This window comes from Triturus cristatus, chromosome 10 (assembly GCF_964204655.1).
Source record: "Triturus cristatus chromosome 10, aTriCri1.1, whole genome shotgun sequence".
NCBI classification, from domain to species: Eukaryota; Metazoa; Chordata; class Amphibia; order Caudata; family Salamandridae; genus Triturus; species Triturus cristatus.
In genome coordinates, this window is record NC_140593.1 from 1,108,171,833 (window position 1) to 1,108,198,077 (window position 26,245).

Consider the following 26,245-nt stretch of genomic DNA (forward strand, 5'->3'; position numbering starts at 1 on the left):
GACACATGTAGTACTGCACAGACAATGCCTTGATGTCCAGCCTTGGCCATGTATGACAGCTCAATTCCTTCCTGTGTGCCGCCTGTCACCACTGTCAGGTGTGAAACGCACCGTACATACGCTCTGAGGGCGTGTGTGGGGTCCCTATCACTATGGTGGTGCTGGCGTATGCGTACGCCATAGTGATACGGACTGACCCTACACACGCGTGTGTACGGTCCGAACTACTATGGCGTACACGTACGCGAGCACCCCCATAGTGATAGGGACCGTACACACGCATGTGTATGGTCCGAACTACTATGGCGTACATGTACGCGAGCACCCCCATAGTGATAGGGACCGTACACACGCGTGTGTACGGTCCGAACTACTATGGCGTACACGTACGCGAGCACCCCCATGGTGATAGGGACCGTACACACGCGTGTGCCCATTCCCAGGAGGATGATGTCACTATGACAAAGGTGCAATGAGTTGGCTGCATACTATGGCCAGTTCAAACATGCATAATTTGTAATATGTGTGTCTCTGTATTATTGATAAGGTGGATTGATGTATTGTCACTTTTGCATCCTCACAGGTGGGCGTCTGTGCCAAGGGGGAGATCTGGAAGCAAGCCGTCAGTGCCGTGAGGAGGACGGAGGGTCGGAAGCGACGCCTAGCCCAGGTGAGGAAACGCTGGCAGGACATCCGGTGCTGGACGCGGAGGATCGCACGGGTCCTGCTGGGGGACTCACCTGTGAGCCACAAAAACCGTGGGCGCCGGCGTCTGACCCACATCCATAAGCGTGTGCTGGCGGTGGTCTTCCCCGACTTGGACAGGCGTTTACTGGAGAAGCAGCAGCAGGAAGGGGGTAGGTACTTGTGTGTTTGTTGTGTGTGACCAGCTTTTGGAAGTGCGCAGTTGCATGGATACACTGCCAGGGTTTAAATGTGCAGTGCATATCCTGTTCCCCAAAGTAAAGCGGTGCTGTTCTTCCTCCCTTCCCCTCCTTGCCATGTGTTCCCTGGTCTGTGTGTAGTCACTCTTGCACAAGGTCATCTTGGCTGGCAGTTACTCCAAGTGCCCAATGCTTGCAGCATCATGTGTGGGGGTGGTGTGTAACAGGTTTTTGCACGTTGCCTGTGCCCTGGCCAGTTCTGTCATTGTGGGGTCCATGTTAGGTGGCACTGATGCTGAGTCCCGACATGGGAGTGTGTGTTTCATGTGTACTGCCTTACTGCCTGCATGTCGAATGTTGTGCCCTCTGACATGATGTGCTTGAGTGTGAGATATGCATAGTGCAGGGATGGTGGCTTGTGTTCCAGTCATATCCATCCAGGGCCATGGAGTAGTGTGGCCACTACAGTCCCCTGGGGCACCTTTTCCTAGGTATCATGTGTGTCATCAGACAATGTGGACATTCTCTGTGTTTTCAGCATAGTTTGGGCCCTGTGGCATAGTACCCTGGCCTCATTTGTATTCACGTATACTGTGCTACATGTGTCCACTGTACAGGGTGACCTAATTTAGCTGGTGCATACTCACAGAGGCCAGTGCCTGTGTGTCTTGGTACAACTATCTGATGATGGTTGTTTGTCAGTGATATGTGGACAGGCGCACCAGGGGTAGTTTGTGTGCGATCAGGATTAATTGCAGGCCATGTGTTTTCATCCCAGACTAAGAGGTGTAAGTACTTCCTCTGTCTCAATCACATTGTCTCAGGTAGGGGGCGGGGTTGGTGCGGGCAAGGCCTACTTGCTCAGTCTGGCCAGTGTGTGATGTTTGTGTGGCCAAACACTCAAGGTGCAGTGCCCCAGTCATGTTGGCCATGGTTTTCAGTATTACCTTTGCAGCATGTCCCAAGAGTTGATAGACATGGTTCCTGCTCATCCCTTTCTTGGCTACGCTGTGTGTCGCAGATGCTGTGCTAGATTGTCCCCAGAGACTGGCTCCTCTGTACAAGTTGATATCAAGTTATTTGCTATTGTGTCATGCTCTCCATATTTTAACAGTGGCACGGTGGGTCAACAAACTGTGTGTTGCAGGGACTACATATGTACCTTGTATTGTAGATGTTACTCTTGTTGCTTTTCAGGCTATGCACTGTGACCTATGTAGAGTTGACTCATGTGACATATGTATACAGGTGTCTGATTTCTCCTGTCTCTTCACCTTGCCCACAGCATTGTCGGGGGACTACGAGGGAGACACTGGCACGGACCGTGAGGAGGGAGCGAGCACTAGTGCCAGCAGTGCTGAGTTGGCTGGCACATCGAGTGGCACGGAGGCCGACGGGAGTGCAGCGGAGGACCTGTCCAGTCAAACCACCACCGACTATGACGCAGACGGGTCCGAGGCTGAGCACTCCGAGGGGGCAGAGGCTGCTCCCACAGCTGACACCAGCACTCCATCACTACCCGCCCCCTCCATTCCGATCACCGGCCTCCCACTTGCTCGTGTCCCTTCCCGCCGTGCTAGGTCACCATGATTCTCCTTCTTGCCAGGCACCGCACCCCCTGCCCCTGTCTCCACTGCTGCCACCAATGCCGAGTCTGTGGACATCCTGCGGCAGTTGCAGGTTGGTCAGACTGCGATGCTTAATGTCCTCCATGGCCACAGCCGAGTGCTGTACCAGATGGAGGCATACATGGAGGGCATTTCAGCTGCGCAGTCTGACCAACGCAACTTGCTGAGGTCCATAGACTCGACACTGACTGCAGCAGTGGGTCTCCTGCAGCACTACGTCCCCCCCTACCCCTGAACCATCCACACTTCCCACTCCCATGCCTGTCCAAAGCACACCCAGACGTCCCCATGCACGCACACCACCAGACACAGGCACCACACCACCAGGGAAGGCAAAGCACACACCTCCTGGCACGCACACACAGGGTGAAGTAGGCACACTGACTGGGTCGGGGGGGAAACGGAAGACACGCAGCCAGAGTGGGAGTCCACATTCCTCATGACCACCACCCTCCAAACCCACCCCCCTCTGCTCTCCTGGCCAAGATTCAACAAAAGATTCCTTCATGGCCGCTCTGTCCCTGAGCCCCAGTGTGTCACCACACCGCAAGCGGTCAAAGGAGTCCCCGGTCAGGGTAGTTGAGTCCCCCCCTGTCCACACCCTCCCCCAGCAGCGCTGCGACCCATCCCTCTGACCCCCCCCCTCCTTGGGGCCTGTGGTTCCTTCAGGTGCAGGGGAGACGCTGGGCGACCTGGCAGTAGTGTGCAGCGCTGTGCTCAAATCCACCTTTGGCGCTGCCCCACCCCCTCTGTTGGAGTCGTCCGTCCCTGCACCCACAACACCTACCCTTGCCCCTCCTGTCCCTGCGGTGCCTGGTCCTTCCCCCCACATGATGCCCCCCCCCCCCTGTGGACGACAAGGTAGTCTGAACTGTGCAGGCAAGCTAGGGGACACGCATCCCAATGTGTCCCCCACCTGGATTGGAACTATGGACTGCCCTATGGGCCTTGTGCATATGGAACTCTTCATACAATACATTTTAGAACATTGCTGAATAAAGCGATTTTATTTTCCTTGGCACACTACTGCTTTTCTGGCATTGCTGTTGGTGGTGCTGCTCCATGATTTGGGGTGGCGATAATGTGTTAGGTGTCTGGGATATGTTGTAGTGTGCTGTTCGTGGGGTGGACCCTGTTATCTGTGTGCCATCACACGGTATCTGCTATCAAACTTTGCTCATGTAAGCTGTTACTGCATGGTGACATTGTCCCAAGGTGTGTACCTTCCTCTGTGGACCCTGACATCTTCCCTGCAGGGTGTTGTGAAGACATTTGTGCAGTGTTGTGTCTACATTTGCTGGGTGTGTGACGGACCCCTTCAACGTTGGCCATGCATGCTGGGCAAGGTCTCCACCTGCATCATTTGTGTCATCCTTGGGGGTCACTGTACTTGTGACTGGAGTATATTGACAGGACTTCATGTGTACATGTTACCTTTTCCGCACTATGCATGTGTGTACTCCCAGCCTCGCACACATGTGTTTCGTGTTCTGCTGGGTCTTTGAGCACCTGACTGACAATTGTGGGCATTGTATCTGTGTGTACTCAACCCCTTTCTTTCCATGGGCACAGCTGGGAGGACTCTGCACCCACCCCTCCTGTGTCTGGGCACTGCTGGGAGGACTCTGCACACACCCCTCCTATGTCTGGGCACTGCTGGGAGGACTCTGCACACACCCCTCCTGTGTCTGGGCACTGCTGGGAGGACTCTGCACACACCCCTCCTATGTCTGGGCACTGCTGGGAGGACTCTGCACACACCCCTCCTATGTCTGGGCACTGCTGGGAGGACTCTGTACACACCCCTCCTATGTCTGGGCACTGCTGGGAGGACTCTGCACACACCCCTCCTGCATCTAGGCACTGCTGGGAGTGATAGGCACTCACCCCTCCTATGTCTGGGCACTGCTGGGAGGACTCTGCACACACCCCTCCTGCATCTGGGCACTGCTGGGAGGACTCTGCACACACCCCTCCTGCGTCTGGGCACTGCTGGGAGGACTCTGCACCCACCCTTCCTGTGTCTGGGCACTGCTGGGAGGACTCTGCACACACCCCTCCTGCGTCTGGGCACTGCTGGGAGGACTCTGCACACACCCCTCCTGCGTCTGGGCACTGCTGGGAGGACTCTGCACCCACCCCTCCTGCGTCTGGGCACTGCTGGGAGTGATAGGCACACACCCCTCCTATGTCTGGGCACTGCTGGGAGGACTCTGCACACACCCCTCCTGCGTCTGGGCACTGCTGGGAGGACTCTGCACACACCCCTCCTGTGTCTGGGCACTGCTGGGAGGACTCTGCACACACCCCTCCTATGTCTGGGCACTGCTGGGAGGACTCTGCACACACCCCTCCTATGTCTGGGCACTGCTGGGAGGACTCTGCACACACCCCTCCTATGTCTGGGCACTGCTGGGAGGACTCTGCACACACCCCTCCTGCATCTGGGCACTGCTGGGAGTGATAGGCACTCACCCCTCCTATGTCTGGGCACTGCTGGGAGGACTCTGCACACACCCCTCCTGCGTCTGGGCACTACTGGGAGGACTCTGCACACACCCCTCCTGCGTCTGGGTACTGCTGGGAGGACTCTGCACCCACCCCTCCTGTGTCTGGGCACTGCTGGGAGGACTCTGCACACACCCCTCCTGCGTCTGGGCACTGCTGGGAGGACTCTGCACACACCCCTCCTGTGTCTGGGCACTGCTGGGAGGACTCTGCACCCACCCCTCCTGCGTCTGGGCACTGCTGGGAGTGATAGGCACACACCCCTCCTATGTCTGGGCACTGCTGGGAGGACTCTGCACACACCCCTCCTGCGTCTGGGCACTGCTGGGAGGACTCTGCACACACCCCTCCTGTGTCTGGGCATGTACGGTCGGGACATACACGGGTGTGGGTACGCTCCATTCATACACGGGTGTGGGTGCGCTCCATTCATACACGGGTGTGGGTACGCTTCGTACATACACTGGTGGGGTGTGGGTACGCTACATTCATACACGGGTGGGGGTACGCTCCATTCATACACGGGTGTGGGTGCGCTCCATTCATACACGGGTGTGGGTACGCTCCATACATACACTGGTGGGGTGTGGGTACGCTACATTCATACACGGGTGGGGGTACGCTCCATTCATACACGGGTGGGGGTACGCTCCGTACATTCCCGTACCCACGATTTGCAGGCCTGGGTACGTACCGTACCCAGGCCTTGAGAGCGTGGGTACGAGTCGTACCACGCCCACCACTACGTCACCCCTACAATGGCGGTACGGCCCGTACCCACGTTCTAATGGCCTGGGTACGGGCTGTACCAGCATTGTTGGGGTGATGTAGGGGTACGCGTGGTACGACCCGTACCCACGCTCTGAAGGGCTGGGTACGGTGCGTACCCCTACGGCACCCCATTGGGGGTCTGCACCGTACCCAGGCCTTCAGAGCATTGGTACGGGTCGTACCACACCCACCCCTACGTCACCTCAACATTGGCGGTACGGCCCGTACCCACGTTCTTAAGGCCTGGGTTCGGACCGTACCAGCATTGTTGGGGTGATGTAGGGGTACGCATGGTACGACCCGTACCAACGCTCTGAGGGCCTGGGTACGGTGCAGACCCCCAATGGGGTGCCGTAGAGGTACGCACCGTACCCAGCCCTTCAGAGCGTGGGTACGGGTCGTACCACGCGTACCCCTACATCACCCCAACAATGCTAACACGGCCCGTACCCAGGCCTTTAGAACATGGGTACGGGCCGTACCGCCATTGTTGGGATGACGTAGTGGTGGGCGTGGTACGACTCATACCCACGCTCTTCAGGCCTGGGTATGGTACGTACCGGTATTGTTGTGTTGCCGGTTCGCGTCAACATCCACTTCCGTTGTGGCGGACGCTTGCGTTGCTGGACACGCCCCCACCCCCTCGAGGTGACCAGGTCCTGCAGGTCAGGTATGTCTAGGGCATGTGTAATTTGAGACTTGTGTGGGGGTTATGTGTCCTGTCCCTGCCCCCCCTTTGCCCCTGGGTGTTATTCTGACCTTCTGCGGCGTCTGCGTCGGTGCCTGTAGAGCAGGTGGACTGCTATGAGGGCTGGGATGACACGTAGGTTCGGGTCCATGGCTGTCCGTCGCGTACAGGTGCTCCTTGTGCGCGTCGTCCTGATTTCCCGGCAGTTTTTGGCAGCCGGAAAATATAATCCGTGCGGGGTGACGTCGGTGCGGATCGTACTTCCTGGTTCGTGAACCGCAGCCTGAATGCGTCCCGACGTCACGTCGGAGCATCCCCGGATCACATTCGTATGTATATTTTCGTCGGTCGGTGTTTGGTACGATTCGTACGGAAATGGTGTTTCCGTGGGAATCGTACTTGCATGTTTGTAATGTTTATTTCCCGGGTACGAGTCAGACGGAGAAAACGCTCCGACCGACGGTTCGTACCCGGTTTCTCCAGGATCCGAATTGGCACCTTAGTTGTCTGCACACTGTACGTGGCTATTGGATCTGTGTCAATTTTGGTGGGATGTGAGGGCTGGTGTTGTCATATGGCTCCATGCTTTTTGAGAGGAATGGCGGGGTGCATGCACTGTCTACTTACCTGTTCTGTTGTCATATTTGGGTGGAATTTCTGACACACCTCTCTGGGTGTGTGGTGGAGTGCTATATCCTGCTCAGGGGTGGGACAGGGGGGCCTGGCGGGAGTTGTGGTGCAGGTCTCCCACCCACAAACACCCCTCCCTGGGAAGATGGCTACCTACCTGTCAGGTGAAGGTGAATAACACAATGGCTGCCACATGCTTCTGGGTGTGGTGGAGTGCTGCATTCTGCTCAGGGGTGGGACAGGGGGGACTTGTGGGAGTTGTAGTGCAGGCCTCCCACCCATAAACACCCCTCCCTGGGAAGATAGCTTCCTACCTGTTAGGTGAAGGTGAACAATACAATGGCTGTCACATGCTTCTGGGTGTGGTGGAGTGCTGCATTCTGTTCAGTGGTGGGACAGGGGGGCCTGGTGGGAGTTGTAGTGCAGGCCTACTACCCACAAGGACCCCTCCCTGGGAAAATGGCTACCTACCTGTTAGGTGAAGAACAATACAACGGCTGCCACATGCTTCTGGGTGGGGGGAGTGCTACATCCTGCTCAGGGGTGTGACAGGGGGGTCTGGTGGGAGTTGTAGTGCAGGCCTCCCACCCAGAAACACCCCTCCCTGGGAAGATGGCTACCTACCTGTTAGGTGAAGGTGAACAATACAATGGCTGCCACATGCTTCTGGGTGGGGGGGAGTGCTACATCCTGCTCTAGGGTGGGACAGGGGGGCCTGGTGAGAGTTGTAGTACTGGCTGCCTGTACACATGCAACCCTGGGAATGTTGCTGGCTACCTTTGGGGTGATTCAGATGGAGTGAATGTTACATCTGTGGGACATTTGTTGGGTAGTCTGTGGTGCAGATGAATGGAATTGGGCCTAGGAGGTGTAGCTTTATAGTTGTGAAAGACAGTACATAGCAGTGTAATGGTAGACATTTGTTTGTACTTACCAGCCTCCACTCCCCCGGGCACTCCTGTGAGACTCTCTGGATGCAGTATGGCAAGCTCCTTCTCCTTCCATGCAGTGAATGTTCTTGGTGGAATGGGGGGGCCACCGCCAGTCATCTGAGCCAGCTGACGGTTCTTGTAGCTCTTCTGTTTCACCATCCTCTTCAGGTCATGGCACCGCTTCATGAATTCCTGCTTGGTGCGCAGGGTGGTCCCTACTGCATTGACCTTGTCGACTCTCCTTCTCCACATTTGTGCTCTGGTGGCTAATGGTGTCTGTTGTACCAGATGACCAAACAATTGTGGTTCTACTCTGATTATCTCATCTGCCATGACTGACAACTAGGCCTGGGCGGTAAATTCCATTCCGCTCACGGAATTTGCGGAATTTCGGTAATTTTGCGTTCCGCGGAGACCGCGAAATCGCCCAAAATTCTACTTTCCGCGACTTCGCGAAATTTTTTCTTGTTCGCGTTCTCAAAATGTGTGTTCACGAGATATTTCTCACCGAGCACACAAACAGCAACTGTGAACAGGAAAAAAGCATCGTGAACAAGCAATTCCGCGTGTTCGCGGAATTTCTGCATGTTCGCGGAGATTTTTTACCGTTTCGCGGAGATTTGCGTAGCGCGATTGCGCAAATTCCGCCCACCCCTACTGACAACTCACTGTGAGTGAATTTGGGCATTTTCTTTTGTGCCATGGTGTGTGATGTGCAAATGGTTCGAGGTGCCGTTGTGAGGGTGGTGGGGGTGGTGTAGGTGGTGTATGTGTGTGTGTGTTGTTGTGCTGGTGAGATGTGTGGTGTTTTTTCTATCCAATGTGCTGCAGGGTTTAGTTCCTTCAGGGCTGGAGTAGTGCAAAGGATTCTGAGCAGGGATGGGGCTGGTTTTATACTCAGCTATGTTGGTGTGTCAAAATGGAGTATTGCTGTCAGGTGTGTTGTGTGGGTTGTCCTGGGATTTTTATTTTGTAAGTTGCCATGGGGGTGTGTCATTGGGGCGTGTTAGGTGTTTTTGGGGGCTGAGCTAGTTTGATGTGTGCACTTGATGGCCTTGTTGTGTGTTTTTTTGGCGACTGCCATAATTGTCACGGAGCGTCCACGGCAGTGGCTATGCAACAGCCCTTCCGCCTGCTCTCCCATTCATCACTGTTTGTGATCGCGGCAGTCTGAAACAGTGGATCGTCCCGCTATCACCTCAATGGAATCCTAATTTTACGTGCTGTCACTCCGCTGGCCTAGCGTCAGTTTTGTGTGTTTCCACCACGAATCCGACTGCCGCGGACGGATTTTCACCAGCTCTGTCCGCTACTGGCGGTCTTCGTGGCATCGTTCCACCGCGGTCGGAATTTTTTAGCAGTTGATCCTAATCGGACCGCCGGTTTTGCCACGGTACCAGCGGACGGTTAATTTCTGCTACCATACCGACCACCATCCTAATGGACCCCTTAGTTAGTTAAAGTGTAAGGCCTGCATCTGCAATTTTGTCTTGCTGTAGCAAACTAAGGGCCTGATTTAGATCTTGGTGGCATCACTTTTTCTACGGATTCACCGCCCGCCTACCTCGTGGTCTGCCTACCCTATTTAGATGTTGGCAGATCCATAGACGAAAGACTGCCAGAGTCCTGCCGACTACGTCAGGAATCTTTATTCTCGTCAACTGCATCATAGGCAGAAACGGCTCGTGGCGGGAGTCCAAGGTTACAGCCGAGCTAATCTAAATGTGCCTTTCCGTCGAGGCAACTGTGGCAGATACCTCTTACTTTGAGTTGGCAGAATCGAAGAAAATGAGGTAAGAGCTTATCTTTTTAATGTTTTCCACTCCTGTTTCTGCCTTGAACCCAATTGTCCAGGTCCCTCCTTTGCTGCTTCAACTCCCCCACAATGCCAACTGACTCCGCAGTCACCGGGATCTAAGGTAAGCTACTTGTACAATTGTCCTACTTTAAATCATGTGTTGATTATTGCTGTAGCCTTGTGTATTTTTGCATTGCTCTTACATGCAATATATTTTTATGTGCAATGTAGTAGTCTTCATCTTCTTACTTATCAAGGAAACTAGACACCTGTAAAAAACAAAATTGTTGTTGTGTTGCTTGTGGGTGTTGTGCTTGTGGTGCCTGTGTGTGTGCATTCAATAGTGTATGTATATTGTGTGGGTGGCATGCAATATGTAACACAAGGGGCCATAACACATTGCCTACATATGTTTTGGATGCAAACATGACAAATGTGTATTGACACAATAATAAGTAGTGCTTACCACTCTCCACTCCTCCAGGGACTCACTCTGTCGGCAAACCGCCGCTAGGAACATCAACAACAGGAACATCTAAATAGAATAGGCGACTGAGTACTGTTTGCCAGCAGAGGAGTCTGCTGCAGCGGTGGTTCAGCCAGCAAATATCTAAATATGGCAGCGAGAATGCCGTCAACTTGACGGAGCACTTTAAACCGCCGCCACGGAGGGACGGCCGGAGTACCACCAAGATCTAAATAAGGCCCAAAGACTTTTCCAGGCAAGTCAAAATAACAGACATTGCTGTTGATGAGCATAAGTGTGTTGTATGAAACAAGGGAGTCCATGGATTCCCTAGGGACCTGGGGAGTGTGGTCATTTGTTCTCATCTGTGTGTTGAGATGTCAGCTTTCGGTATGTATTTTTAATTTTGTATTTTTTTCCTGCCCAATCAAAATAACAGGCATTGCTGTGTATGAAACAAGGGAGGCCCTGGAATCCCTAGGGACCTGGGGAATCAGGTAATTTGTTCTAATTTGTGAGTTGAGATGTCAGATTTTGTTAAATATTTTTAAGTTTGTATTTTTTTCCTGGCCAGTCTAAATAACAGGCATTGGTGTAGATGAATATGTGTGTTGTATGAAACAAGGGAGGTCCTGTATTCCCTAGGGGTACAATGCCAAAATATCGACACCCAAAATATCCTCATACAAAAATATTGTGACCAAAATATTGTTGTCAAAAATATCTACATCCTATACTTATAATTATAAGTACCAAAATATTGAGGGGAAATATCGATGTCATAACTATAGTTATACAAAATATCAGTTTTGTGTATATATATATATATATATATATATATATATATATACAATAAGTTAATAAATATGAAAAATATTAAAGAAAGAATTCATTGGAAAACTTAATTAGATTTATTAAACATTTTAACAAATAACCTTAATCTAAAAAAGTTAAAAACACATATATAATAATTAATTAATGTATATATATATATATATATATATATATATATATATATATATATATATATATATATATATATATATATATATATAAATATTCACTGAAAAAAACATAGATTTCAGGGGCGTTATAGTTAGCTGGACATTTCCCTCGTACAAAACCCTAGAAATTCCCCTGTTATAGTTAGTTCAGCTAACTATAACTCGCGCCCCCGCAATGCACTGCTGATGACGTCACATATTACATAACTCATGACATGGTCAGTGACATCACTGATGACATCTGAAATTACATCACTGATGACATCACTGATGACGTCATCCAGTGAGTCTTTGTTTCTGTAAAGTTTTAATATGTTTAATATATATATTGAAAGGCCTGTTGAAGAATGAGTGGGTGTACAAGTGTGTGAATGGATGATTTTCTAGTTGTGTAACTGACTCTATAAGTGAGTCATTAAATGTATCTTACTGCAGACTAGTGACTAAACTGTGTGAATGTCTGTATGTGTCTGTGTGTTGGTGTATAAGTGGCTGCATGGTTTTGTGAATAGCTATATGAGTGTCTATATGGGTTATTGATTGGTTGTCTGAGTATCTGTATGGGTGCCTGAGTGTTTGTGTGCGTAGGCTGTGTGTGACTCTGTGCATAGATGTGTGAGTGGGTGATTCTATGGGTGCATGGTTTTAAGAGTGCATCTGTGATGAACTGTATAGTTGAGTGAGTGTATGTATGGGTGTGATAGGGACTGAATGTATATCCTGGATACATTTGTGACTAACTACATATGTTAAAGGCAGTATATATGCGTGTAAGAGTATATAAGTGGGTATATGTAAGAGGGTGTGATTGTGAGAGTGGCTGTATGGAAAAGTGTGTGCTTGTATCAATGATTGTATAAGAGCGTAAGAATGTGGTACTATTTTTATGAGTAAGTGAGCTTGAGTGTGTATAACTGCATAGGTGAGTAAATGGGAGTAATTAATTATTTGCATGACTGACTAGGTGTGAGAGTACCTCTATGGATGATTGGTGGTGTGTGAGTGTCTATGTAGGTGTATAAATGCATATGATAGTCTTGTACGGAGTGACTGTAAGTATGAGTGACTGTACAGGTGAATGAGTGGGGGTGTATGTAGACCTAAGAGTTAATGAGTGGGTATGTAGATATTGGTTTTTGAGTATCTATGGTTTTGAGAATGGAAGTCTGAAATTTTGAGTCGGTGTATCAAAGGTTATATTAGGGTGTGAGAAGATGCGGTAATTTATCACATGGATGACGTCATCAGTGATGTCATCAGTGATGTCATTTGAGATGTCATCAGTGATGTCATCAGTGATGTCACTGACCATGTCATGAGTGATGTATTATGTGACGTCATCAGCAGTGCATTGCGGGGACGCGAGTTATAGTTAGCTGAACTAACTATAACAGGGGAATTTCTAGGGTTTTGTACGAGGGAAATGTCCAGCTAACTATAACGCCCCTGAAACCTATGGTTTTTTCAGTGAATTTCTAAGGTTTTTCAAATGCCAATAACTAAATAAAATGCCCCGGAAACCTATGGTTTTTTCAGTGAATTTCAAAGGTTTTTAAATGCCAATTCCTAACTATAATGCCCCTGAAACCTATGGATTTTTCAGTGAATTTCAAAGGTTTTTTAAATGCTAATTCCTATCTATAACTTATCTCTAAAGATATCATGAAAAGCATTATTTTTTAAAAGTAGGGTGCACATTAGTTTTGTGGAAAAGCATCTTTGTGATTGGTTAAGAAAAAGCAGTTTCAACGTGGACTACATATCATAGGATAAAATTTCCTCAGATCAACCACACCTGCTACTTGCATTTGGAAGGCACTGTTGGAACTTAAAACAATCATCAACTTTGAACCTGCACGTGTCGTTAAATATTAAAGAAAATGTTACAAAAAAATATCGTTAAGTTTTAAAAAAAGTGATGAACTTTTAACCTGCACGTGTTGTAGAATGTTCTAGAAAGTGTGTTGCACTTCTGACTTCTATGTGTTGTTGAATATTAAAAAAACGGTTCATATGGAAAATTAAAAAGAAACCAATAGAGAAGTTTTCAAACCTAAAAGAATCAAGGAACTATTCTAATTTATTGTTTACATGTATTTATGTGTGCAGCAACAAAATTATAGGCACAACAGCACTAGGAAGAGGAAGAAGCAGGGAGTGGGGGGAGGGGGGGAGATGGGCAGAATGGCACACATGCACAATTAAGTACAACACACATATAGACTAACAATGTCCAAAATGAAACACACCAACAAGGAGCACAAGTCACACAACCCGCCAACATCACACCACTGAACGAGCATAAAAGTGAAAACCACGCTGCATTCATACAGGATGTGTACAAAGGCCAGTCGTTGGTGTTGTGGGATGTCTGCGACCGTGGTCATCATGGATGAGATGCCCAGCATGTGGCACATGGTCGAGTTCACTGTGTGTTATGTTGCCAAACGGCTGCTCCTCCCTCCCACGAGCCCCCACACTTTTGTACGGTGAGCTGTTGTATCTCGTGCACTCGTACGGCACACCATTGTAATGCCTATTTGCGCATGTCCTGCTACATTCCAACTACAACATCACAGTGCCGTTTGGAGGTGGTGCATGCCACTTTACGACATCGACTGCTGCAGCTCTTGCAACAGGCCACACCAGAACACAGAGACACACTTACCGCACTTCCTGTACATGGACATGTCCGAGACACCCCGTTCCCCTTGCCAGATAGGCACACCCCTGCACTGACCTGTAAACCCCAGACCAGCACACGCCAGTTGTGCATGCAGGAGGATGCGTACGTAGCTACACATCCAGGCTCACTGCCAACGCTGAGGTGACAGCACACTGTGATGTTGCAGGGCTTGTGCCTATCATGCTAAGACAATGACCACAGGGACACACTTACTAAGATATGGGTTTGGGGGGCATTGGTGGTCCTGGAGTTGTTGCGATGAGTCTTCTGGCCCTCATGGGTATCCCTGTATCATGCTCATTGACTCTATGGCACCTGTGGGTGTTCTGGTGTGGCTCTTGGCTGTGTTCCCTTTCATGGTGCAGGTAGTTGTCCTGCTTAACACCAGCAGAAAGCAGGTGTAAAATCCCTGGTGCTAACGTGTCTTATCGGCGGAATTTGTTTCGCATTGGAATTGCTGTGAAAGTTGTGATGTGATTTTTTTCGTGTGCAGAACAATATACGAACTGAGCAGTGTATCTCGTCAAGATCCAGCACCTGATGCACTATTCCCAATCAATATAAATACAATGAGATTTCTTAATAGATTTCGTGTGTACACTGTAAGTGCAGCCAATACCTCAGTGCAATACAATACAGGATTTTAGTATTTAGAATAAATCGCAAACGTGCACCTCATGTCTTTTTGCACGGGAACGGCTACTCTCTATTTCATTATCAGCAATTTAACGGAAGTAAAGTTCAGAAAAATCTAACACACTATTCAGAAGTTGGTGCAAACTGCAGATGTTACTAGTATTCCAGCGATAAGTGCCCCAAAATTTAACACCATGGTGGACTCCATCAAATAACAGTAATAAGAACAAAAAAGAGTCACACAGCACTTAAGAGAACAACCAAAAACATTATTAATTTTTTTTTCAAACTTTATTTTTTATAATAATAAATATATAAACGTTAAACTATTTTCAAACTTTATATTTTGATTAACATAAATATAAACAATAAACTAATAAACAAAATGTAACAACCATAATACAAAACAACAAAGCGGAACACTCCTGTGGGAACCACGGATGTCGATGACAGACCTGCAAAATCAAAATTGTTAAAAAAAAAACAACATGGTATTCTTAACAAAATACAGATATATAAAATGTATACAGCTAACAAAATTTTATAAGTTCAACTTACAAAAACTGTAATTGTTGCCGCTTTAAAATATTTACCGAATCTGAGGAATTTCTTTTGCAGAAGGCACCATGCCCACAACGTTTTCCTTCAGTGGTGTGGAAATTTTTTCACTTTTCCCAAGGGGAAACAAAGATCAATGCCACCTTGGTCACGTGCAAGATTTGCAAAAGAGTTCTGTTGCGAGGGGAACCTAACAAGAAATACTCGTACGGCACGGCAAGTATGATGAAACACCGAAGGACCCTTCATCCAAACAATCTTGTACGAGAAGAGTGCAAACGGATGAGAAACACTCCTATTCTGTATCTGTAATAAAGAATCACAAATAAATGTGTATTAATAACTTTCAAATTTATACTATTCCATTACTGTACAAACACATTTTATATAAAAACTGACTAAGAAACTATAGCCCTGAACCACAAGTGTGACGATCGTTAAAACACTACATGCATAGTGCATACTACTTTGAAGCAGTTCATGCCCTAAAGCCTACCTCACTAAAAGACTACATGTTAACTGACTAAATGATTACAGTACTATAAGGAGACACACTGGGTGAGTAACAGGGTGTTTACTAGAAGAGTATGAATACTAACTAGGGAATTCAAGGTGTGAAACACAACTGTGTATGTGATTAGAGGACTGCATCAATACTGCATAGGCATTTAAAGCAGTCCATGTGCTAAGGCCTGGCTCACTGCATGACTACTTGGGTACTGACTGAATGATTAGACTACAACAAAGAGAGTGCCTAGGTGAATTTATTAGTGCTAGGCTTTTCGCACAGGGAATGGATTAGTACTTGGTACTGAATGACTTAGTAGAGGAGTGCAAAGGCAGTCACAAGTGCTGGACTGTATGGATACTGACTAGGAAATTGGAAGTGTGAAATACAAGTATCTAGGTGGTTAGAAGACTGCATGCATAGTGCATAGGGGTTTGAAGCAGTCCATGTGCTAAGGCCTGACTCAGTGTATGAATACTTAGGCACTGACTGAATGATTAGAGTACTGCAAAGATAGTATCTTGGTGAATTTATAAGTGTTTGGGTTTTAGCACAGTGAATGGATTAGTACATGATGCTGAATGGGTCAGTAGAGGACTGCAAAGGGAGTGACAGGGTATTTCCTGAAAGTGTATGGATACTGACTAGGGAATTGAAGGTGAGAAAGACAATTGTGTAGGTGGTTAGAGGACTGCATGTATAGTGGATAACGGTTTGAAGCAGTCCATATACTAAGGCCTGGGTCACTGAATGAGTACTTGGGTACTGACTGAATGATTAGAGTACTGCAAGGAGAGTGCCTGGGTGAATTTATTAGGGTTTGGCACAGTGAATGGATTAGTACATTATGCTGAATGGGTCACTAGAGGAGTGCAAATGGAGTGACAGGGTGTTTGCTGGAAGTGAACGGATACTGACTGGGGAATTGAAGGAGTGAAAGACAAGTGTGTAGGTGCTTAGAGGACTGCATGCATAGTGGATAGGGGTTTGAAGAAGTCCATATGCAAAGACCTGGCTCTGTGCATGAATACTTAGGCAGTGACTGGATCATTAGAGTACTGGAAAGAGAGTGTCTGGGTGAGTTAATAAGTGTTTGGGTTTTGGCACAGTGAATGGATTAGTACATGCTGTTGAATGGGTCTCTAGAGGACTGCAAAGGAAGTGACAGGATGTTTCCTGGAAGTGTATGGATACTGACTAGGGAATTGAAGGTGTAAAAGACAAGTGTATAGTATGTTAGAACACTACATGCATACTGCATAGACATTTGAAGCAGTCTATTTGGTACTTGGATTCTGACTAAATAATCAGACTACTTCTAGGACAGTGCTTAGGTAAAACTTTTAAATTTTCAGTTCTGCCACAGTGAACAGAATAGTACATGGTACTACACCTTAGTGTCAAACCCTGACTCATTTTATCAATGCATAAGCAAAGACTAGCTTCTAATGCTACTAAAACTTGACAACATAACAGGTTTTAAATTAGTTATCTGTCAGCAAATACACGATGTTACCAAATGCCTCTCTCACAGTGGTTCTCAAATGCACACAGACTCACAGTGTGATTCTACACAACAACCACTATACCTAGAAGTTTACCAAAAATCATTCACTACTGTGGAAGTGGTAAGCGAACTGCACACAATCTTCATATTTCAGGACTGCACTTTTATGTCAAAGCCTGACTCATATAATCAACGCATAAGCAAAGACTGGCTTCTAATTCTACTAAAACTTCACAACATGACCGGTTTTAAAACAGGTATATGTCAGCAAATACACGATGTTACCAAATGCTTCTCTCACAATCCTTACCCAAATGCACACAGACTCACAGTGTGATTTTAGACAAGCAACACTATCCTAGGAGTTTACCAAAACGTATTCACTACTCTGGAAGAGTTAATGGTACTGCACACAATCTACATATTTAAGTACACCACATCAGTGTCAAAGCATGACTCATTTAATCAACGCATAAGCAAAGACTGGATTCTAATCCTACTAAAACTTCACAACATGACAGGTTTTAAAACAGTTATCTGTCAGCAAATACATGATGTTACCAAATGCTTCTCTCACAGTGATCCCAAATACACACTAACTCACAGTGTGGTTCTAGACAAGTACCACTATCCCTATGAGTTTACCAAAACTCATTCACTACAGTGCAAGTGGTAAGGGAACTGCACACAATCTACATATTTCACAACTGCAATTTACTGTCAATGCCTGACACATATAATGAAAGCATAAGCCATAACTGTCTTCTAATGCTACTAAAACTTGACAACATAACATGTTTTACAACACTTATCTGTCAGCAAATACACGATGTTACCAAACACTTCTCTCACAGTGGTTCCCAAATGCACACAGACTCACAGTGTGAATCTAGACAAACAACACTATCCCTAGGAGTTTACCAACACTCATTCACTACAGTGGAAGTGGTAAAGGAACTGCATACAATCTACATATTTCACGACTACACTTTAATGTCAATGCCTGACTAATTTAATCAACGCATAAGCATGACTCGCTTCTAATGCTACTAAAACTTCACAACAATACAGGTTTTAAAACAGTTATCTGTCAGCAAATACACGATGTTACCAAATGCTTCTCTCACAATCCTTACCCAAATGCACACAGACTCACAGTGTTATTTTAGACAAGCAACACTATCCTAGCACTTTACCAAAACTCATTCACTACTGTGGAAGGGGTAAGGGGACTGCACATAATCTACATATTTAAGTACAGCACATCAGTGTCAAGGCATGACTCATTTAATCAACATATAAGCAAAGAGTGGATTCTGATGCTACTAAAACTTCACAACATGACAGATTTTAAAACAGTTATCTGTCAACAAATACATGATGTTACCAAATGATTCTCTCACAGTGGATACCAAATGCACACAGACTCACAGTGTGATTCTAGACAAGCACCACTATCCCTATGAGTTTACCAAAATTCATTCACTACTCTGGAAGAGTTAATGGTACTGCACACAATCTACATATTTAAGTACACCACATCAGTGTCAAAGCATGACTCATTTAATCAACGCATAAGCAAAGACTGGATTCTAATCCTACTAAAACTTCACAACATGACAGGTTTTAAAACAGGTATATGTCAGCAAATACACGATGTTACCAAATGCTTCTCTCACAATCCTTACCCAAATGCACACAGATTCACAGTGTTATTTTAGACAAGCAACACTATCCTAGGAGTTTACCAAAACTCATTCACTACTCTGGAAGAGTTAATGGTACTGCACACAATCTACATATTTAAGTACACCACATCAGTGTCAAAGCATGACTCATTTAATCAACGCATAAGCAAAGAATGGATTCTAATCCTACTAAAACTTCACAACATGACAGGTTTTAAAACAGTTATCTGTCAGCAAATAAATGATGTTACCAAATGCTTCTCTCACAGTGATCCCAAATACACACTTACTCACAGTGTGATTCTAGACAAGCACCACTATCCCTATGAGTTTATCAAAACTCATTCACTACAATGCAAGTGGTAAGCGAACTGCACACATATATAAGTACAGCACATCAGTGTCAAGGCATGACTCATTTAATCAACATATAAGCAAAGACTGGATTCTAATGCTACTAAAACTTCACAACATGATAGATTTTAAAACAGTTATCTGTCAGCAAATACATGATTTAACCAAATGATTCTCTCACACTGATCCCAAATACACACTAGCTCACAGTGTGATTCTAGACAAGCACCACTATCCCTATCAGTTTACCAAAACTCATCCACTACAGTGCAAGTGGTAATGGAACTGCACACAATCTACATATTTCAGGACTGCACTTTTATGTCAAATCCTGACTCATTTAATGAAAGCATAAGCCATAACTGTCTTCTAATGCTACTAAAACTTGACAACATAACATGTTTTAAAACAGTTATCGGTCAGCAAATACACGATGTTACCAAATGCTTCTCTCACAGTGGTTCCCAAATGCACACAGACTCACTGTGTGATTCTAGACAAACAACACTATCCCTTGCACTATATCAAAACACATTTCTTCAACTAGAAGTAGTACTACATTTTAGTATAGAAATATAACATAACTCATTTCACAAATTCATAAACAATGACTGGTTTCTAATTCTACCAAAATATAAAAACTGCACAGTTATCTGTCTACAAACACATGAAAAACACAAATGCCTACCACAGAATGGTTTCTACATGCACACACATTGTAGAGAAGAAAGTACTCCCTATACTTTAGCAGGAAAAATACATTAGTCTGATTAAAATAGTCTACATACATCCCCTCACAATTAAATAACTCATCTTTCAAGTTCTTTTGTAGATTAAGGAGAATATCAATCACTCACCATATTTTCTTGTACAGAATCTCTGCACTGTGCACCTCTCAGCAAAAGCAAAGAATGAAAAAGTTTCCCTTTCATTTTCCACACATATACATGTAAACATCAAATCACAATCCTTCGCACATAAACTCAAAAGCAAACACACATTTCTATTGGTTAAACATTTCAACTCTTTCCAACTGAAATACATTTCAACCCTTCCCCCAATCTGCCTTCTGCCTGTTACCATAGAAACAGGTCATGGAGCACTGCACTGAGCTCACAGGTCACAAGTTCAGCACACAATGTTCCTACACAAGACAGGAAGTGTGCTTGACTTTTCAACATATCAGCTTATCATGTATAGGTGCCGATTCATATCCTGTAAAACCCGGGTACGAACCGTCGGACGGAGCGTTTTCTCCGTCCGACTCGTACCCGGGAAAAACACCTTACAAACCCGCAAGTACGATTCGTACAGAAACACCATTTCCGTACGAATCGTAAAAAACACCGACCGGCTAAAATATACCCACAATTCCGACCCGGGACACCACGTACGCGACATTCGCATGGAGTCAGGCAGCGTTTTACGGACCAGCAAGTACGATTCGTACCCACAGCACTTCACACGGCAATATTTTTACGGGACCCAAAAAGTGCCGGAAAAGCTAAGTACGCCACGATGCACGGTGAAAAGGGGGCCCGGTACGCACCGTACCCCCATCCCTACACGTCCGCACCGTACCCCCAGCCCCCCCATGTCCGCGCCGTACCCCAGCACCCCCCCATGTACACGCCGTACCCACAGCCCCCCCTGTACGTACCGTACCCACAGCCCCCCCTGTATGCACCGTACCCCAACCCCACCCCCGTAGGTATGGAGCGTACCCCCACCACCGTAGGTACGGAGCGTACCCCCACCCTGTAGGTACGGAGTGTACCCCCACCCCCGTAGGTATGGAGTGTACCCCCACCCCGTAGGTACGGAGCGTACCCACACCCCAGTAGGTACGGTGCGCACCCCCACCCCTGTAGGTACGGAGTGTACCCCCACCCCCGTAGGTACAGAGCGTACCCCCACCCCTGTAGGTACGGAGCGTACCCCCACCCCTGTAGGTACAGAGCGTACCCCCACCCCTATAGGTATGGAGCGTACCCACACCCCCGAAGGTACGGTGCGTACCCCCACCCCCGTAGGTATGGAGCGTACCCCCACCCCCGTAGGTACAGAGCGTACCCTCACCCCTGTAGGTACGGAGCGTACCCCCACCCCTGTAGGTACGGAGCGTACCCCCACCCCTGTAGGTACGGAGCGTACCCCCACCCCTGTAGGTACGGAGCGTACCCACACCCCCAAAGGTACGGTGCATACCCCCACCCCCGTAGGTACGGAGCATACCCCCACCCCCGTAGGTACGGAGCGTACCCCCACCCCCGTAAGTATGGTGCGGACCCCCAGCGCTACGCGCTGGGGGTCCGCACCGTACCTACGGGGGTGGGGGTATGCTCCGTACCTACGGGGGTGGGGGTACGCTCCGTACCTACGGGGTGTGGGTACGCTCCATACCTACAGGGGTGGGGTGGGGGTATGGCACGTACATGGGGGGCTGGGGGTACGGCGCGTACTTGGGGGGGGCTGGGGGTATGGCGCGTACTTGGGGGGGTGGGCTGGGGGGGTGTTCGGCGCATATGCGGGCACATGTTTGGTTGTCTCCATGGTTGCCATGGGAGTTCGCTCCGTATGGTGTTTTTTCCATACGGTTGTGCATTCGGACGGACGGGACGGATCGTACTTGCGCGCTCGGACTTCAGTTTACCGATTCGCACGTAAAACTGTCCGGGGACGTGTCGGACACTTTTTCCGACCCGAGGACGTGTCGGGGAATTTTCCCAATGCGATCCGTATGGATTTTTTTACATACGAATCGTACTTGCCAGTTTGTACGGGACTTGTACGATTCGTACGTAAAAAATCCGGATACGATTCGTACGGGGAATATTTTTCACGGATCAGAATCGGCACCATAATGTTCCTTACAATCTGTTTTTGTTAACCAATCACAATCATACCTTTAAAAAACAGAAATACCCACCGCGAGAGAATCCGTGCATCCAACGCGATAGGATGCGCGCTCCGTGCGCGCATTTCGCCTCTTTTTTTTTAAAAAAAGGGGGGCCCCAGGGGGTCCTTCTGGGACCCCCTAAGCACCTCTAGAGGGTCAGAGTATTTCCACTCTGCCCCCTTTATATGTTTTACGCACTTATTCCCCTTGCTTCTTCAGCCTCGCTTCTACCGAGGCAGAAAATGGCCGCCAACAGTTCCTGGTTTCGAATGTAGAGAGACGCTCGACAGCCAATTAGCATTCAGCACGCGATCGGGAGGGTGCGTGCTCCGTTCGGGGAGGGTTCGCGTACGGTGCGGGTAGGGTCCGCGGATCCCCTGCGGCCATAGATATCACTAACATTTTTACCCTAATTTTCTCAGGAACTACTGAACAGATTCACACCAAATATGCAAAAGGCACGAGTCCGAACTGAGGACTACCTCTTTGCCAAATTTGGTGTCATTCCGTTCAGCGGTTCGGGCTGTAGCTGCGACAACAGATCCTATGGGAAATTGCATGGGGAAAATGCGTTTTGGGACCCCCCATTTTTCTCGGCCCCATTTGAGATGTCATCAGTGATGTCATGAGTGATGTCACTGACCATGTCATGAGTGATGTAATATGTGATGTCATCAGTAGTGCATTGCGGGCGCGCGAGTTATAGTTAGCTGAACTAACTATAACGGGGGAATTTCAATGGTTTTTTACGAGTGAAATGTCCAGCTAACTATAACATGTGTGAAACCTTTGGTTTTTTCATTGAATTTCTAAGGTTTTTTAAATGCTAATTCCTAACTATAACGTGTGTGAAACCCATGGTTTTTTCAGTGAATTTCAAAGGTTTTTTAAATGCTAATTCCTAACTATAACGTGTGTGAAACCCATGGTTTTTTCAGTGAATTTGCAAGGTTTTTTAAATGCTAATTTTTTTTTTTTTTTCTTCTTTTTTTTTTACGTATTTTTATTTTAATTTTCTATCCTTTTTTAAAGACTATGGTTAAATTTTTAAAATTCTACAATATGTTTTTATTTTACATTTTTTATAAAATAAACAGGTAAAATTTATTAGCAATACATTTTTTCCTTTTTTTTAAATTTTTTTTTAGTGCGCGTACGGTAAGCTTACGGTAAGCGTACGGTTTACGCAATGTCCGTAATTTATCTACGCTGTTTGCGTATAGTTATGCAATTTGCGTAGCCGCGCGTACTCCGCGTGGGGCGCGTACGCGTGTACGCTACACGCGCACGTTACGCGGAAGTGTTGGGGAGTGACTGTTATGCGCATGCGCGCGAGCGCGTGTCTTTTTTACGCGCATGCGTACTTTTGCCGTAAGCGCACCGTAAGTGTACGGTGGGTCATGTGATCATGAAACACAACTTTTGATTGGTTGAAACTACTTTCAGTTCTAGAACTCTCCTACACCACACCCATTCCCCTCATTTCTGCTTGTGATCCCTTAGGAGAAGGAGCTGGGTTGTCTTTGTGATACGATGGCAGAACAGCAGAGCTCTTCTGAGAGTGAGGCTAGCAGCACTACCTTGAGGCAGAGAGCGAGGAAACAAAAGACCTCTTACGTATGGGAGTATTTTTCTTTTCCAGAAGGCCAGCAAAAGGTAAATGCACCCTTAGTGACTTGTAAGCTGTGTAAGCGTGTACTTTCAAGAGAGAATCCTGACAGGAAGTATTCCTTTGGGAATCACACCATGATGAGACACCTTAAGGATGTACACAGAAGGACACATGCTCGACTTACTGAAGGTAACCCTTCAGTAAATCAACCAAGCACATCCACAGCAGCTCAGCCTGGACCATCATCTGCAGTGCCGAGTCCTTCTTCTGCAGGTCAGGTGAGCCCTTCATCTGTGGGGGGAGCATCTCCTTTTTCTGGTCCTCTGGAAATTAACCCTCGGTTTGCGAGGGTTGAAGTACGGTGCGCCACTTGTCATGATCTAATTAGTTATAGGGAGACCAGTATTTCCCTAGTGAACTGTAAAATAGATCAGCACACTTGTCGTACCATCTAATATTCCCAATCTTTCTTTCCTCTGTCCCTGCATGAACACAACGGCTCTTTTAAGAGCCAATCTTACCTTTCATCTATTTTTTATATATGTTTTTAAAAACTTTTTTTTTTTTTTTTACCGTACGCGTACGGTACGCGCAATTTTTTTTTTTTTTTTTTTTAAAAACACTAAAAATCAATTATCACATTACAAGGTCCTTGAGAAACTACAAAACTGAAAATGTGATTGTAGAGAAGTGGAAAAAAGGGACCATGATATTATTGACTTACCATACCCACTCAAAAAAAGATTTATTCATTTCAAAAAAATTTTAATTGCTTTAAAAATGGTTCTAGTTTTCGAACATTTTCTATCTCAATCTGCAAAAAAAGAAAAAAGTATTAATATTTAATAAAACATATTTACATATTTTTCAAAAAATATTTTTGCCTTTTTTTGCTGTTTTCAGAAAATATTGCATTTCACTATAAATTGTGAAAGCAATTGCATTCATCATTTAACAGCAGGCAAAAAAAAAATTAACAATCTCAAAGATTGTTTTAAAACAGCCCACAATCTCTTTTTGCATAAACATAACTTTATAGAAATGCATAATATTCTTAAAAAATATCATCTAATATCAATACTTATTTCTTTAAAATACCGTCTGATATTTTTGTTTCAGAAGTATAATCACAATAATATATCTCAAATAACTCCACAATACATCGGGTTCCATTTCCTTTAGGCCAAATAGTAATTTTAAAATTCTTTTTTGGTTAAATTTCCAATGGTAATCCAATAAAAATCTAAAGTTTAAATTGTACAGATGTCACCGATTCTCTGTAACATTTTGGTTTCCGAAAGATTAATTAATAATTAAATAAGTCCACAATAGAATTGTTTACCTTTCCGCATGGCCAAATAGTAATTTTAAAAATCTTTTTTGAAAACATTTCCAATGGCAATCCAATAACATTCCAAAATTTAAATTGTGCATGTTACCGATTTTTTCTAAATTTTTGGTTTTCCAAAGTTTCCTTAAAAAATGGAAAAATTCCACATTACAATTGGTTACCTTTCCATTAGGCCAAATGATAATTTGTTAAATCTTTTTATTTGTAAAATCCAAATGGTAATCCAATAAAATGGTAAAATTGTTTTGTCCAGATGTTGCCAAATCTCTCTAAAATTTAGGTTTCAGGAAGATTAGATAGGAATTTGCTAAATCAAAAGGCAAACGTTGCTTAAAAATCAATTGGGAATCATTACACAGTGTCCAGCCTTTTTCACATTTAAGATAAACTGTGTAATGACCAGAAGTTACAGTAGGTCCATCATGGAAAATTATTGCAACTGTTACAAAAGTTTTTCCTGAAATTGATAATTGCTGTCCTGTAAACTTCTTTATTAAAGTATCCAATTTTGAACCATCAGCTCTACATCGTTGCATCATTAAAATTACATACTGTCTGTATTCCTTTAAAATTAATGTTGAAAACATGTCAGATTTACACTCACCGCATTGCATGCTATGATTAGCATCTTTAACTAATTTAGCAAAAGTGACTGTTTTACTCTCTGGCAATGTTAAATAAATAAACCTTTCAGAATCAACATTAGAGCCACATATATTATAACAGTTTTCACAACTATGTTCCCATTTATAAGAGAGACCAAATACATTTTCAATGGGAACCCCTTCTTCTTCCAGTACCTGAAGAAAATAAATCAAGAATTCCTGTGCGTCTTGCTGTACATTTTGAGAAAACTGTGTTCGTCCTGAACATACATCTAAAACGTTTCTAATTTCAGTAGCACTTTCTATTTGAGTTTTATCATTACTCAGCTTTTCAAAAAGGAGACTCAGCACAGAACAGAATCTTTTTCCCTGATTTACTATTATCTGCTCTTGCAAACTTTCCAGATAAAATGCAACATTCAGCACTACATTAGCGTAGCAGTTGACACCAGAGCTATTTTCAAAATAACATCCTACAACCTGTTCTTCATTTTCCTTATTCTTTTTGCTTGCAATTACATCACTCCTCTTT